The sequence below is a fragment of the Anomaloglossus baeobatrachus genome, chromosome 4 (genome assembly GCF_048569485.1).
Source record: "Anomaloglossus baeobatrachus isolate aAnoBae1 chromosome 4, aAnoBae1.hap1, whole genome shotgun sequence".
Taxonomy (NCBI): Eukaryota; Metazoa; Chordata; class Amphibia; order Anura; family Aromobatidae; genus Anomaloglossus; species Anomaloglossus baeobatrachus.
In genome coordinates, this window is record NC_134356.1 from 168974397 (window position 1) to 168989622 (window position 15226).

The following is a 15226-nucleotide window of genomic DNA, read 5'->3' on the forward strand; positions in this document are numbered from 1 at the left end:
TGACATGTGATGTACAGACGCTTTATACGTCGATTCCACATTATCTTGCGATTCTGGCTCTGAAGAATCAGCTCGAGCGGTATTCTGGCTACACGTCTGACTTACAGGAATTTATATTGGAAGTGACTAGTTTTCTATTAAAGAATAATTATTTTTCATTTCTCAACAACCGATATGTCCAACTGCAGGGATGTTCCATAGGTTCCAAATTTTCACCCTCTTTGGCAGGGGTATTCATGTTTTGGTGGGAAGAGCAATACATTTTTAGCCACTCTAATCCTTTTTCACAAGACATGGCTATATACCTTAGGTATATAGACGATATATTGATTATATGGAAGGGGGAGAAGGATAGAGTGAAGGATTTTTTATTTTACATCAGTAATAATGCTCATAATTTATTTTTTACCCACCAACATGAGAACCAAGAGATAAATTTTTTGGATATGAACATGAATGGTAATCCCAATAGGGGAATGATAGAATGTAAATTGTATCGGAAACCGTCAGCGGGGAATTCTCTGCTTCATGCAGGGAGTTGTCACCCGAGGCATATTATTGAAAACATCCCAACAGGTGAGTACATACGAGCAAAAAGATGTTGTACGAATGAGGAGGGTTATAAACTTGAATGTGGAATTATTGATGAAAGATTTGTAGCCAGAGGATACCGTCGAGATAATTTGGAAAGAGCTAAAGAAAAAACTAATTTGAAAAGCAGGGCGCAGTATTTGGAGACGAAGGAGGTAGTGGGGAGGTCAAAGTTGCCTGTGGTTTTCTCCACGAAATTCAGTAAGAATTATCATGAGGTGGTATATGTGGTCAAAAAATATTTGCCGATATTAACAACTGATGAGACATTGTTTAAAATCCTCAAAGAAGGAGTGAAGTTTGTGTCTAAGAAGAATACGGCTTTGAATGCGTTATTGTCACCTAGTGACCACATGAATAGGTCTAATGTGAGTGGAGTGGAGGGATCCACAGGGAACTGGCTTCCAACAAAAGGATCTTATAAGTGCGGACATAAATCGTGCGGTTCTTGTGTTTTTATGCAAGGTACCAAGAGTTTTTCTTCATTCAGTCAAGGCAAAAGTTATGAGATAAATAATATGATAAACTGTGGTACGGATTATGTAGTCTACTTGATCTCTTGTGTAACTTGTCGATTACAATATATTGGGAGCACGTCTCGTACTTTAAGAAGGAGAATTTCAGAGCATGTGTATGACACAAATAATGTAACAACAAGGAGTTTATCTGCAGTGTCGCAACATTTCCGGGACGTACATGCGGGAGTCTTGACAGATATGAGAGTAAACGCGATAGAAGAAGTAAAGTTGCCTAAAAGGGGAGGTGATTTGAAGAGGTTATTGTTGCACAGGGAGATCAAGTGGATTTTCATGATGGGAACCAGATATCCAATGGGTTTGAATAGGAGGAATGATGTGTTATATGCATATCAGGGATAATGACATGTGAAATGAAAAAATTTGATTTTTTGTGATTTTTTGTTTTTCTGTATTTTTTTGTAAATTTTTATAATTTTTTTTCATATTATTGTGAATATGGGACCGGACAGGAACGAAATGCTTGTTATTTTCCATTGTCCTTTTTCTGATTGAGAAAGAAGTGGACTCTATTGAAATTTTGTAAAAAATTCAAGAAAAAAACACTATAGAAAAGAATCCCTAGGGAGATATTTTCCATTATAGGGGTTTTTTTCTCTCTTTTTTCTCTCATTCCTTTGAAATTGCTTATGATGGAGGTATTTTGACAGAGAGATATAGTGATAGAATGAAAATAAAATAAAATAAGAATGAAGATGTAGATGGAAATGAAAGTAATTAATAACAGATTAGAATTTGGATATATGGGAATTAGTGCTATAGGAGACTGTGGTTTGTCTTCTCTGGGACTTTGAATATGAAGGGTTAATGGGAGGATTTCTTTGCTGCACTTTCTAAACCTTCTACTGGTTAATGAGGTTCATTTTGGGGTTTCAGCCCTTTTTAATGAGTCCATTTTTTTCTTAGAAGAATTAGAGACGGATTAAGAACTTGGTCGTTCGAAACGCGTCCTCTGTTGGGGCAATTGTTAACATGGACTTTTTATAAGTTTTGATAAATAAAATATGGATTTTTAATGAAGATTTCTCCATGGACTTGGTGCTGGAATTTTTTTCTTGTTTCTTGATACATTAATGAGTGCTGATATGTTATGGTGTTTGTGGTGTTTTTCCCTAAATGTGTGACTAAACAGGTAAACCAGCCAGAGAAGTGCAATCCGATCGCAATACATAGTACTATCACTTTAAACCTGAGCCAGCCTTTGGTCACGTGCGTTAGTTGGGCTTCGCCCTGCGGATTGCTATTACAGGCTGTCTAATGTAAAGCCTCTTCTGTACAGTTCAAGAGTCTTCCTCCCTATTCAGACACACGTACACTTCAAGACATAGCGTGAGAGGTTACAGCACAATCTGACATCCACGAGGACATCAATAAAGAGCAGTAAAGAGTGGTAAGTGGCTAATTAGTATCAGACTATACAGTTGTAACCATTTATTTTTTGTTTTTCATGTAAATAAAGCTGAATCATTAAAGGGGTGGTCCAAAGGCTGACATTTTCAACTAAATCCCTCTCTATTTATTGCCCTAATTGTAACTAATTTCTAGTATGGCTGCATTAAAAATTTCCTATCCTTTCCTGACTACACTATCTACTGGTGCATCTCAATAAATTAGAATATCAACAAATACTTAATTTATTTCAGTAATTCAATACAAAAGGGAAACACATATATTATATAGAGTCATTACACACAGTGATCTATTTCACATGAATATTTTATATTATATAGAGTCATTACACACAGAGTGATCTATTTCACGTGTTTATTTCTGTTAATGTTGATGATTATGGAATACAGCCAATGAAAACCCAAAAGACATTATCTCAGAAAATTACAATAATTACAACAAAACACCTGCAGAGGCTTCGTAGTGTTTAAAATGGTCCCTAAAGGCCGCTCTACACACTGCGATATCGGTACCAATATCGCCAGCGTGCGTACCCGCCCCCATCGGTTGTGCGACACGGGCAAATCTCTGCCCGTGTCGCACAACATCGCCCGGACCCGTTACACGGACTTACCTTCCCTGCGACGTCGCTGTGACCGGCGAACCGCCTCCTTTGTAAGAGGGCGGTTCGTTCAGCGTCACAGCGACGTCACAGCAGCGTCACTGAACCGGCGCCCAATAGAAGCGGAGATGAGCGGAACGTAACATCCCGCCCACCTTCTTCCTTCCGCATTGTGGCCGGGACGCAGGTAAGGTGAGGTTCCTCGTTCATGCGGTGTCACACGGAGCTGCTGCAGTAACGATATTTGAGAATGGACCCCCATGTCACTGATGAGCGATTTTGCACGTTTTTGCGACGTAGGTGTCACACGCAACGGCATTGCTAAAGCGACCGGATGTGCGTCACAAATTCTGTGACCCCAACGAGATCACTTGAGCGATGTCGTAGCGTGTAAAGCCCGCTTTAGTCTAGTTCAGTAGGCTACACAATCATGGGGAAGACTGCTGACTAGACATGTCCAGAAGGCAGTTACTGACACACTCCATAAGGAGGGTAAGCCACAAAAGGTCATTGCTAAGGAAGCACACACACACACACACACACACACACACACACACACACACACACACACACGCGCGCGTATATACTGAGCACACATATATATAACCGTGGTTTTCAAAAATAAGACACTGCTGTATACTTCTTTTGCCACCCCCCCCTCCCCCAAAAAAGCACTTTGGGCTTATTTTTGGAGGAAGTCTTATTTTTGGAGAAACATGGTTGGCCGTGCTCCCCTGCTTCTGGCTGACACACACACACACACACACTACATCCAGTGTTACAGAATACTTCTGGCCGCAGGGAATGATGGGAGGACATCACGTATCCGCAGGTTCTGTAAGCAAGCATTGCGGCAGGTCCTTGTGCTCCACTGCACAGCCTCTCAGGTTTCTTCCAGCCAGAAGAAATCGGTGTTGCTGGATGTGGTGAGTATGTGAGTGATGCGATGTGTGTGTGATCCAATGTTTGTGTGTGAGATCGGATGTTTGTGTGTGCGATCTGATATGTGTGTGTGTGAGATCGGATGTGTGTATGCGAGCTGATTGTGTGTGTGTGAGATCCGATGTGTGTGGGTGTGCGATTACTGCAGGTCCTCTGCTTGGCGTTTGGTGAGTATGATTACGGGGTTCCCGCTATCTATAATAAAATGTCCTGCAGTATCTTTAACTGTTTTAGCTGCATGGACACTCCATTATTAAACCGCGACTAGGGCTTACTTTCGAGGGAGGGCTTATATTTAAGCCTTGCTCCGAAAATGCTAAAAACCCTTGCTAAGGCTTATGGTTGGGGGAGGGACACGGTGTGTGTGTGTATATATATATATATATATATATATATATATATATATATATATATATATATACACAGCACCTTCATACAGACGCATGTGTTGCGGACGGTGGCCGGGCCGCTGCAGGGGCTGCTCGGATCCGGGTTCGTTACTGCGGCTTGAGTGGTAGCTGGACCCGGGCTCGTACAGCCATCCGTCCTCACAACCGTAGGAAGGGGGTATTTACAGGGGATTGGTTTGTCAGTGACGCCACCCGTGGGTTGCGGTGAGAGTTGGTAGCACCGCCGCTGCCTGGTGATGGGACGTCCGGGGCTGATGGAGTGGGGCAGCAGGATGGAATTCCCTCCACGGGTAGGGGAGGTGTGGTCCCGGGGCCCAGATGAACGGGAGTGGTGGCTGCAGAGAGGGTCATGCAGGGTCGAACCGGGGATGGATGGTGTACTCACAGTTCCAAGGAATTGCACACAGAGTCCAATGGTTAACCAAATTGCCAGTGACCGGTTGCCTCCGGCGGGTGTATTCGGGTCCCACACTCTGGTGTAGCAAACAGGGGTCCCTTCCTCCTGCACTCAATGTTTGTGTCTTCAATGGGATGACTCCGCTTGAAACGGGGAAGTCCACTCCCGGTACTTTGTATGTTGGGAGCTGTGGCCCGCGAAATCTGACCCTTGGGATCTCTGTGGGTTCTGGCGGACACCCTATCCCCCACGTTGGGCTGCCGTTTCGCTCTCTGGGCTTACTGTGGAACAAGGCCTGAAACCTTGTCCCCGGCTGGTCAATTGACAAGGGGCTTGAAACCTTCCTCGCCCTAGGGTCCAGGCACCCCGTCTGTGCACGGCCTCCGGACCGGATTCCCGCTGTTGGCACCGGCGGGCTACAACTCTACTTAAGGTCTCCGGATCTCCGTCGCCTGTGGTTCTGCTTGCCGTCTGCCACCTAGTCCGGTAGTCCAGGGGCCCCAACCCCTGACTCCGCTGTCACTTCACACCCTTCCACTTCAACTGTCAGTACTTGACTACTTGGTTCCCTCCCCTGACACCTTAGGACCCCTAGGTGGGCGCTCCCATCCGCCTGGTCCTGCTACTGGTGTGTCACTATTGTCATGGTGGGTGACTAGGCTTCACTGGCTAATGTTGTGCACCTGGGTGTGGATTTTGTGTTGGAATGCCAAGAAGGATGGAGTCTTGTACCAGAGAGATTTGTACAACCTCTGTGACTACCTGGTTTTGCCAGGGTGTCACACATGCATGCAAAGACTACATACATACAGACACATATATACACACTAGGAACCCATACATTCTGATGTCCTCACTAATACATATGACATGCCCACGGGGTCTCTGGGGTTACTTGTCACCGGGCCGGTTTGCGGGATGTCAAGGCGGCCTGACCCAGTTCCGTAACCCCCTCGGTGTCAAGATAAGGGTGGGGATAATGGGAGTAGTAGTTATTCGTGACGCCACCTATGGTGTGCGGCCAGTTATTAGCCGCCGCTGCGTGAGGTCTTCTCCCGGGCAGATGATAACGCAGCTCGGATGGTACAGCTCTCCACAGACAGAGCTTAGGCAGCGGGGAGGATTTGGGGAGTAGTAGTCCACTCTAATGAAGGAGCGTGGGGCTTGGGAAGGATCAGATGACACAGAGGTTGTAGTTTAAGTTCTTTACTTACTGAGATGTCACCGTCTTTGGAATGCCGAACTCTGCTGTCTTGGACTCCAGCTGATCCCGGATAGTTCAGAGGTCATAACCGGTGATTCTTTCATTGAGCCCTTCTGCCCTGCGCCATGTTGTATGAGTCCCTGCGACTTGTAGCTTCGCTGGGACCCGAGTCCTGGGGGTTGTTCTGTTCCCCGTCCCATATAGCAGGCAGCACGAGCCCGTCGATGGAGCCGCCCTATGGCCACGACTACTGGCTCTATGTGCTGCTTTGCCATGGGTGCTGTGTGTGGGCCAAACTTCTAAACCTTGTCACCACCCTCCAGGTTTGATGTCCACACCAGGGGGGCGGAGCCAGGTGGTTGGCTCCACCCACCGAGGAGTTCACAGGCCTGGAGGCGGGAAAAAGACACAAGTTCTAGTTCTAGAGCAGAAAGTAGATGAGTCTTGATAGCAAAGGAGTGAGGTCGAGTTCAAGGGCAGACCTGTGACCAGGCCTGCCATAGTCTACTCAGGTGTCTGGATTGGAGCCCAGTCACCTCTGGAAAGGAGGCAGACGGTGGTGGCCGCCTGCAGGAGCTGGGATTACAGCCGATGGAACCGTAGGGACCGGGGTCGGGCGGTGGCCCTCTGTACCGAACCGGGGAACCGATTGGAAACCGGAGCACCAGGAGGGGTACTCAGACCCAGTACGAAGCCCCGAACCGACAGGGCCGAGTCAAATCAACTGATTGAGGACAGGACTTAAAGACCTTTCCCACACAAGACCCATTAGAGGACAACAGCCCAACCATACAGGGTAAAGCCACCGCCAAGGCATAGAGACCCAAAGGGCTAGCGTCTGCAGGCAAATAGGGCTCTTCTGACACCCAGCAAGCCGGGGAGTGGACTAGGCATAGGAGTCAAACATTCACACAAAGAGGTGCAGGAGAAAGGCGGAAACCACCAACCTGGTAAGGGAGAAGCTGCAGCCGGCTGCGGGCCACGTTCATCATCCCGTTTGGTTTACCAGAGACTCCAGTGTATTGTGTCATAGTGAGTACACCAGTGCCTTCGGGCCGCGCACCGCGCCGCACCGCACCAGCATCTCGCACGCACCTGTCCCCACACCTCAGCACCTCCCTCGGGCCCCCGGGACCATCACTCCCCTACCCATGGAGGGGTCAACACCAAGCTGCGCAACACCGTCCCCGGGAGGCCTAGTTAACGGCAGCGGTGGTGTCCATCCATTCACCACAACCCGTGGGTGGCGTCACAAACTTACATCCCTTACAAACCACCATGGCCCCAGCCATGGAACTCCCCACCGAAGTCCCTGCGTGTAGCGCCAACCCTCTTGCAGAGCGACGTGACCCCCGGGTCCGTGAGGAGCTCGAGCCACCCACCGTACGAGCACGGATCCGAGCGGCTCGGCGGCCGCAGCCGAGCCCGCGGGGCGGTACACATCGACTCTTCTGGTGTCTGCGAACAGGATAGAACCGTCCACTTACCTGTGGAAGTTCGCCTTGAAATTATCGTTAGCGGCGTCCCGCTGAAAAATTGCAGAATTCGCCATCTTGGGCGCGAAAAGTTCCCGCCTGAGCCGTCTTCTCCGAGCAGAAAGAGCGCGAAAAACGAAGCCCCGCCCCCCGAGAGCAGAGCGGTGCAAAATGCAAGCAGAGTGCCCGGAAAAGACCAAGGAGGGGCGGGTGAAGATCCAGCCTCATGTGACTGAGGAGATAAAAGGCAGGGACTCCAGGACTCTGCCACCCGTCTGGTTCCTGGACAAACAAGTTGCAACATGTTCGCCCTATCTGAGAAGCCCAAATTCCCGGAGCCCGTGCCCGGAACAGCGGTGTGGGTGGAAGCCCGGACGACTTTTATGTGTTGGCGCCTACAAGTGCAGGTGAGGTACCTAATGGAGCAGTGGGCAACCGAGATGGGGGAGATAGCTTCGGCTGTGCGGGCACGTGAGATGGAGACGAATTTGGAGGAGCAGGTGGGCGACCCACGCCCCTATGTCCTGGAGGGACCGGTCGCTGTGGCTGAGTGACCCGGTCTGCCCTCGCTTCCTCCTCCACAGCCCATTCCAGCTGCAGCTGCCCCCCCGCTCAGTCTGCCACCCCCGACACCGGCGGTGGAACCTGTCCCAACTGCCCATGAGGACCCGCCTGTAGACGCGGCTCGCGGACGGCCGTATGCCCGGCCTGCACCGACCCCGTTACTCTGGAAGGTGCCTGTCCCGGACGTGATCCCGCCAGTCCCGGAGAAGGCGACGCCCAGAGAAACCCCGGCCCTGGCAGTTTGCCCAGCCAAAAGGGAGGCTATCGCAAACCGGAGACCTGCCCAGCCGGTAAAGCTGGCAATTTCCCGACCCCAGGCCTCGGCTGAGGCAACGCAGGGTTGTTGCTGTGAGGCAGCACTCCAGGCCGCGACACAGCGGGGTTCCCCAGATAAAGTGCAGGTCGTGGCCGACACGGGGGAACTCCGAATGGGCCCAACCCGCGCGCAAGGAGGGCAACTGGACACCCTGTACTAGGAGTGGCAGCAGCGCCAGCTGGGCCAGGAAATTGCAGCCCGGGAGAAGTGCCTTCGGGCCGCGCACCGCACCAGCATCTCGCACGCACCTGTCCCCACGCCTCAGCACCTCCCTCGGGCCCCAGGGACCATCACTCCCCTACCCACGGAGGGGTCAACACCAAGCTGCGCAACACCGTCCCCGGGAGGCCTAGTTAACGGCAGCAGTGGTGTCCATCCATTCACCACAACCCGTGGGTGGCATCACGAACTTACATCCCTTACAAACCACCGTGGCCCCGGCCATGGAACTCCCCACCGAAGTCCCTGCGTGTAGCGCCAAACCCCTTTAAGAGCGACGTGACCCCCGGGTCCGTGAGGAGCTCAAGCCACCCACCGTACGAGCACGGATCCGAGCGGTTCGACGGCCGCAGCCGAGCCCGTGGGGCGGTACAGATGTATGAGATGGTGCACCATCCTGCTGCAGAATTTGAACCCGTTTATGATTGGGAATGTAAGAGGTAGCTAATACTTCTTGATATTTTAGGCTATTGATATTGCCTTCCACCTTGCAAATGTTTTGCACACCCATACTGAATGTAACCCCAGACCATGATCTTTCCACCACCAAACTTAACTGTTTTCTGGATCCATACTGGCTCCAGAAGGTCTCCTGCAGTATTTGCGGTGGCTGTGGTGTAATTCAACTGAAGATTCATCAGAGAAATCCACCTTCTGACACTTTTCCAGCATCCATCTCTTTAGCAAGCTGTGGAACTTGGCAAATGCTACACGGCTTTTAATTGCCTTTTGCTTAGTGCTGGCTTCTGGGCACTGATTTGACATTGGAGGCCATTTCAAGACAGAATCCTACAAACTGTTCTAATTGACACAGGGATTTGAGGTAACAAGGCCTGATGGAGCTCTGCTGCAGTAGAAGAGGGGCTGGTTTTGGATTTTCTAACCAACAATCGTTCCTCCTGAGCAGTTGTTTTGCGGGCGTCTGTCGGTCCTGGGCTTGTCAAAAACATCTCCAGTCTCTTCAAATCTTTTTTTAATTCTTTGTACTTGACGCTGAGATACATTAAAGATGCCAGCCACCTCTGCAGTGGATCTGGTCTTCAGCCTCTTGATAATCAAGGCTTTGGTCGCAGGGTGGATTTTTGGCATGTTGTCAGAGGTCAAGTTGCAGTTCAAGTGAAGGTCTGGGGTGCTGGGTTTCTTTTTATACACACTCATTAATTAACCGATCATTTAGTGAGCACAGGTGAGAATGTAAACTAGGATTGGGTGCATTATATGACGACAAAACTTTTGTCTTGCCAAAATAGGACCTTTCTGTGTTCATTAAATGATCAATATTTCAGCTTTGCAATAACTTTATTTTCATAACCTAAACCAAATTTGGGAGGGTTTCAGCTTTCAAAAGAGTAATTTATGAAACCAATGGATGAATTTAAAGTCAGGTTATAAGCTTTTATTTACATAACATGGATAAGCAACAAAACATTTGTCGGGGACTGTATGTTTTACATACACTGTGTGGAGAATTATTAGGCAAATGAGTATTTTGATCACATGATACATGAGGCTTGAGAGCAAACTACCAATTAAGTAAATCAGGTGATGTGCATCTGTGGCGCCCCTGAGGCTTCCGTCGCCACAGGTCATTGCACCCCATCCAGCGGTGTGATGCCCCATTCTGAGAGAGGAAGAGAGTGAACTCCGGTCCCCTGGTAAATCCACACTACACCCATTGTTAGGTACATACTGGGACCAGGGAAAGTGGCAGGCAACCCTCCCATGCTGCATGCTGAGAGGGGCTGTAAGACCCATCCCTGCTCCCATAGGGCGGTAGCTTAGCAACTGGGGAGGTGGGGGGAGCCATCTGAGAGCAGACAAAGGAAGGAAGGTCAAGTTTAGTTAGTCTACCTCAGGGAGTGAGAGAGTGAGCATGTAGTTGGAGAAGAAGAACAAGAGAAAGAAGGGAGGAGGAGGCCTGCTGGAGGCAGGCAAGGAGGAGAAAAGAAAGAAAGAAAAAAAGAAGGAAAGAAAGCTCCAAGTCAGGCAGGAGCAGAGAAACAAAAGGAGACGCTTCCTGGTGAAGAACCTGGGACCCAGAGGTCCAGGTGACACCACACGGAGACAGAAGGAGTCGCAGGGCCACGGGTAGTCCTAGAGGTACCACGAGCAGTCCTAGAGGTACCAAGGAGAGGGCCTAGAGGCGCCACGGGTAGTTGTAGGCTGCGGTGGCCTGTTCCACATTAACATCGGTGGAGTGATCAAGCTGCGGCAGGGGACGGTCCCTAGAGACTGGAGGAGTGCAAAGACAATCTCCAAACAGTAAAAACCGAGGCCCAGGGAACGTTGTAAACTCCCAGGGCCAGAACCCATAGCAGACTTCCAGAAAAGGGGTAATCAGCCGACAGGTGACCCCCCAGCCTGGAGGCTGTAGTGGAGGCCAAGCCAGGTCCATCCTAACAAAGGCAAGGCTAAGGAAGACAGCAGAAGGAAGAGACACTAAGAGAAGGGTACCGGCTTTCACTCTCAGAATCACCCAGGAACGGCGGAGGTCCCTGACAGTGGTCCCAGCAGTCCAAGGGTCCCTACAGCTGTGACAAGAACTGTGAGTAAAGAGCTTGAACTGCACCCTTGAAGTGGTCTCTGTTATTTCAGCTGCATAGACACTCACAAGCACCAACTGTGCCCCGGGCATTGCTCCACCTGTGGGGAGCAGTATCACCATTGCTGCCATAACACCATCCCGGAGGCCTCACACAGCAGCGGCGGCTTAATAGCCGCATACCACAGGTGGCGTCATGAACACAACCATTAATAAGCAAGCCACATATTCTACTGACACCCACCAGGGCCACGGAGCCGGGCCCAGCCACCACTGACTACCACCGGACTAGTCCGGCCCGGCACCGGGTGTCCCACAGCCCTGGGGTGGGCGAGTCAACTTTTGGTGCTGCGAACAGGATTTCGTGCCCGGTCCCACCGGGTACTGTGCGCCTGAAGAATTGCGCTTAAAAGACTGTGTTACTGCGTGTTTCACTGTGAAAACTGCCGCCATTAGCGCTACAGAGAGCGGGAAGAAGGGGGGCGTGCCAGAAGAAAGGGCGCGAAGAGAAGCCCCGCCCCCTTGTCCAAGAAAAGAGCGCGAAGCGGTGCCCGCCAGAGAAGGCGGAAGAAGAAGAAATGGCGACCAGATAAGCTGGCCGGCTGGCAGAGAGAGTCTAAATGCCAGACCAGCAGATAAAGAATATGTACCTTATCGCAAATGGAGTGATGCCGGCCGTGATGGGCTGGGCGCCAGTCTGGCGCCAGTTGCTAGTGCAGCCTCTGGCCCCGCCTCCGAGAAGGGAAAGGGAGCAGCCGAGTGGCGTGGTCAAGCACCCGAGCAGTGTTCCAGGCAGCATTCCCCAGGTCGGCAGCATGGCGGAGGAGCTGCAGCAAGGTGCACCAGGGACCGGAAGAGTGGATCCCGAGCTGGACCTGCTGAGAGAAGAAGTGCGAGTCCTGGCCCGGAGGCTGAGTAGTGTGGAAGTGGAGGCGGACCGGCAGAAAGAAACGCCGAGGGTGCCGGAGGATCTGGAGCGGTGGATGGATGCCGCGGAGCGGAAGCAGGGTGAGCAACCAGAAACCCCGTCCAGTCCGGACCCAGGGCCCCGCCACGCGCCCCCGCTTAGCCCCTTCACTGACCCCCTGGCCTTCCCAGCCTACCCCGCGGACGCCCGGTGGGGCACCGGAGGCCTGCCTGAGACCCCCGCAGACGGAGCCTGGGGAGGGGTGAACCCTGAACAACTAGCGGGCCCCCTGCCGAGTCCCCCTGTGAGCCTCCTGGGAATGGCATCCCCGGGAGTGAATTGGGACGCAGCGCCCATTGAAAGCGGGGGACTGCAGCGGCCGCTGCACCCCAAGGAAACTTCCCTGGCCAACGAGCTGACTTGCCGGAGGCTGGTAGTAGAGTACCAGAGGGAGCGGGAACTCCGGGAGGAGAAACGGAGGGCCCGAGAAGCCGCTAATCTGGCCTCCAAAGAAGAAGTCAGGAAGGCCCTGAAGGGATCCGAGGGCCCAGTGCGACGGGGCCTAGTAGTGGACTTCAGACAAGCTGGTGGCTGGGGCTTCATAAGGGAGCCCGGTCTGGGCAAGGACGTGTTTGTAGCCCGAAGAGACATCGAGAAGCACCTGCCCAGAGGCCACCCAGGGCGCGATGCCAAGCCGGGTGATGTGGTGGAGTATACACGGCTGATGGGGGACCGTGGATGGTACGCGCTGCATGTACATATCCTGCGGGAAGAAGCGGCCCCAGAAGAGCCAGAGTGGCGCCGCACAGTGCAAGAGCGCAGCATCTCCCCTGGCAGCAGCACCACCTCAAGGCAGACCCAGGCCACAGAACTGAGCAGAGGTCCTGCGACAGCCACTCAGGAGACGCAGACCAGGATCTCCATGGCCTACATGCTGCCCAGGGCCCTGCCAAGGAAGGACCCCAGCAATGAAGAGTAAAGAAGTAAGAAGCAGCTGAACTGTATATAGCCCCTGTTTGCTACTCATTCTTTTTGAAGAAGTCCCTTGTGTTCTGCCCCTCATTCTTTTCGAAGATGACACCCTTTCCTGATGTACTGCCCCTCATGCTTTTTGAAGACGTCACCCCCCCATGTTTATGTGTTACCGGGCCACTGAACTGGAATGTGGGCCCCGGTGAATGTGTATGTGTCTTATGTAACCAGGCCATTGGACTTAGTGGCTGGTTGATTATGTCCCATTGTTGATTGAAAGAAACGAACTGCCGGGCTACTGGACTTGTTGTAGCCGAAATTGTATATAGTTGCACCCGTTGTGCCCCCTACCAGAATTATGGGGGAAGTGCCCGAACCGTGCAATGGACTGGAAGTGCACACATAGTTTCTTTATAAGAAGTTTGCAACGTTAAAGTAATTGTGCCTCCCATAAAGGGAAGAAATGTTAATTGTTTTATTGCTTTGCATACCAAAAATGTTTTGCAGTTTCTCCACATGTTTTTGTTGTTTTTCAGCCCGAGGACGTGCTGGGATTTGCTGTGGGGGAGTGTGGCGCCCCTGAGGCTTCCGTCGCCACAGGTCATTGCACCCCATCCAGCGGTGTGATGCCCCATTCTGAGAGAGGAAGAGAGTGAACTCCGGTCCCCTGGTAAATCCACACTACACCCATTGTTAGGTACATACTGGGACCAGGGAAAGTGGCAGGCAACCCTCCCATGCTGCATGCTGAGAGGGGCTGTAAGACCCATCCCTGCTCCCATAGGGTGGTAGCTTAGCAACTGGGGAGGTGGGAGGAGCCATCTGAGAGCAGACAAAGGAAGGAAGGTCAAGTTTAGTTAGTCTACCTCAGGGAGTGAGAGAGTGAGCATGTAGTTGGAGAAGAAGAACAAGAGAAAGGAGGGAGGAGGAGGCCTGCTGGAGGCAGGCAAGGAGGAGAAAAGAAAGAAGGAAAGAAAGCTCCAAGTCAGGCAGGAGCAGAGAAACAGAAGGAGACGCTTCCTGGTGAAGAACCTGGGACCCAGAGGTCCAGGTGACACCACATGGAGACAGAAGGAGTCGCAGGGCCACGGGTAGTCCTAGAGGTACCACGAGCAGTCCTAGAGGTACCAAGGAGAGGGCCTAGAGGCGCCACGGGTAGTTGTAGGCTGCGGTGGCCTGTTCCACATTAACATCGGTGGAGTGATCAAGCTGCGGCAGGGGACGGTCCCTAGAGACTGGAGGAGTGCAAAGACAATCTCCAAACAGTAAAAACCGAGGCCCAGGGAACGTTGTAAACTCCCAGGGCCAGAACCCATAGCAGACTTCCAGAAAAGGGGTAATCAGCCGACAGGTGACCCCCCAGCCTGGAGGCTGTAGTGGAGGCCAAGCCAGGTCCATCCTAACAAAGGCAAGGCTAAGGAAGACAGCAGAAGGAAGAGACACTAAGAGAAGGGTACCGGCTTTCACTCTCAGAATCACCCAGGAACGGCGGAGGTCCCTGACAGTGGTCTCAGCAGTCCAAGGGTCCCTACAGCTGTGACAAGAACTGTGAGTAAAGAGCTTGAACTGCACCCTTGAAGTGGTCTCTGTTATTTCAGCTGCATAGACACTCACAAGCACCAACTGTGCCCCGGGCATTGCTCCACCTGTGGGGAGCAGTATCACCATTGCTGCCATAACACCATCCCGGAGGCCTCACACAGCAGCGGCGGCTTAATAGCCGCATACCACAGGTGGCGTCATGAACACAACCATTAATAAGCAAGCCACATATTCTACTGACACCCACCAGGGCCACGGAGCCGGGCCCAGCCACCACTGACTACCACCGGACTAGTCCGGCCCGGCACCGGGTGTCCCACAGCCCTGGGGTGGGCGAGTCAACTTTTGGTGCTGCGAACAGGATTTCGTGCCCGGTCCCACCGGGTACTGTGCGCCTGAAGAATTGCGCTTAAAAGACTGTGTTACTGCGTGTTTCACTGTGAAAACTGCCGCCATTAGCGCTACAGAGAGCGGGAAGAAGGGGGGCGTGCCAGAAGAAAGGGCGCGAAGAGAAGCCCCGCCCCCTTGTCCAAGAAAAGAGCGCGAAGCGGTGCCCGCCAGAGAAGGCGGAAGAAGAAGAAATGGCGACCAGATAAGC

At 51.7% G+C, this 15226-nt stretch overlaps 1 protein-coding gene across 1 annotated transcript in view; it reads left to right on the forward strand.

Annotated features, from left to right (window-relative positions):
• Positions 1-2368: 2368 nt before the first annotated feature.
• Positions 2369-15226, forward strand: part of LOC142303314 (E3 ubiquitin-protein ligase RNF14-like) — a 138896-nt gene continuing 126038 nt past the window's right edge. The window contains exon 1 of the mRNA XM_075344585.1: positions 2369-2517. The gene's annotated coding sequence lies outside the window, so the exon portion shown is untranslated. The remainder of the gene's footprint in view (positions 2518-15226) is intronic.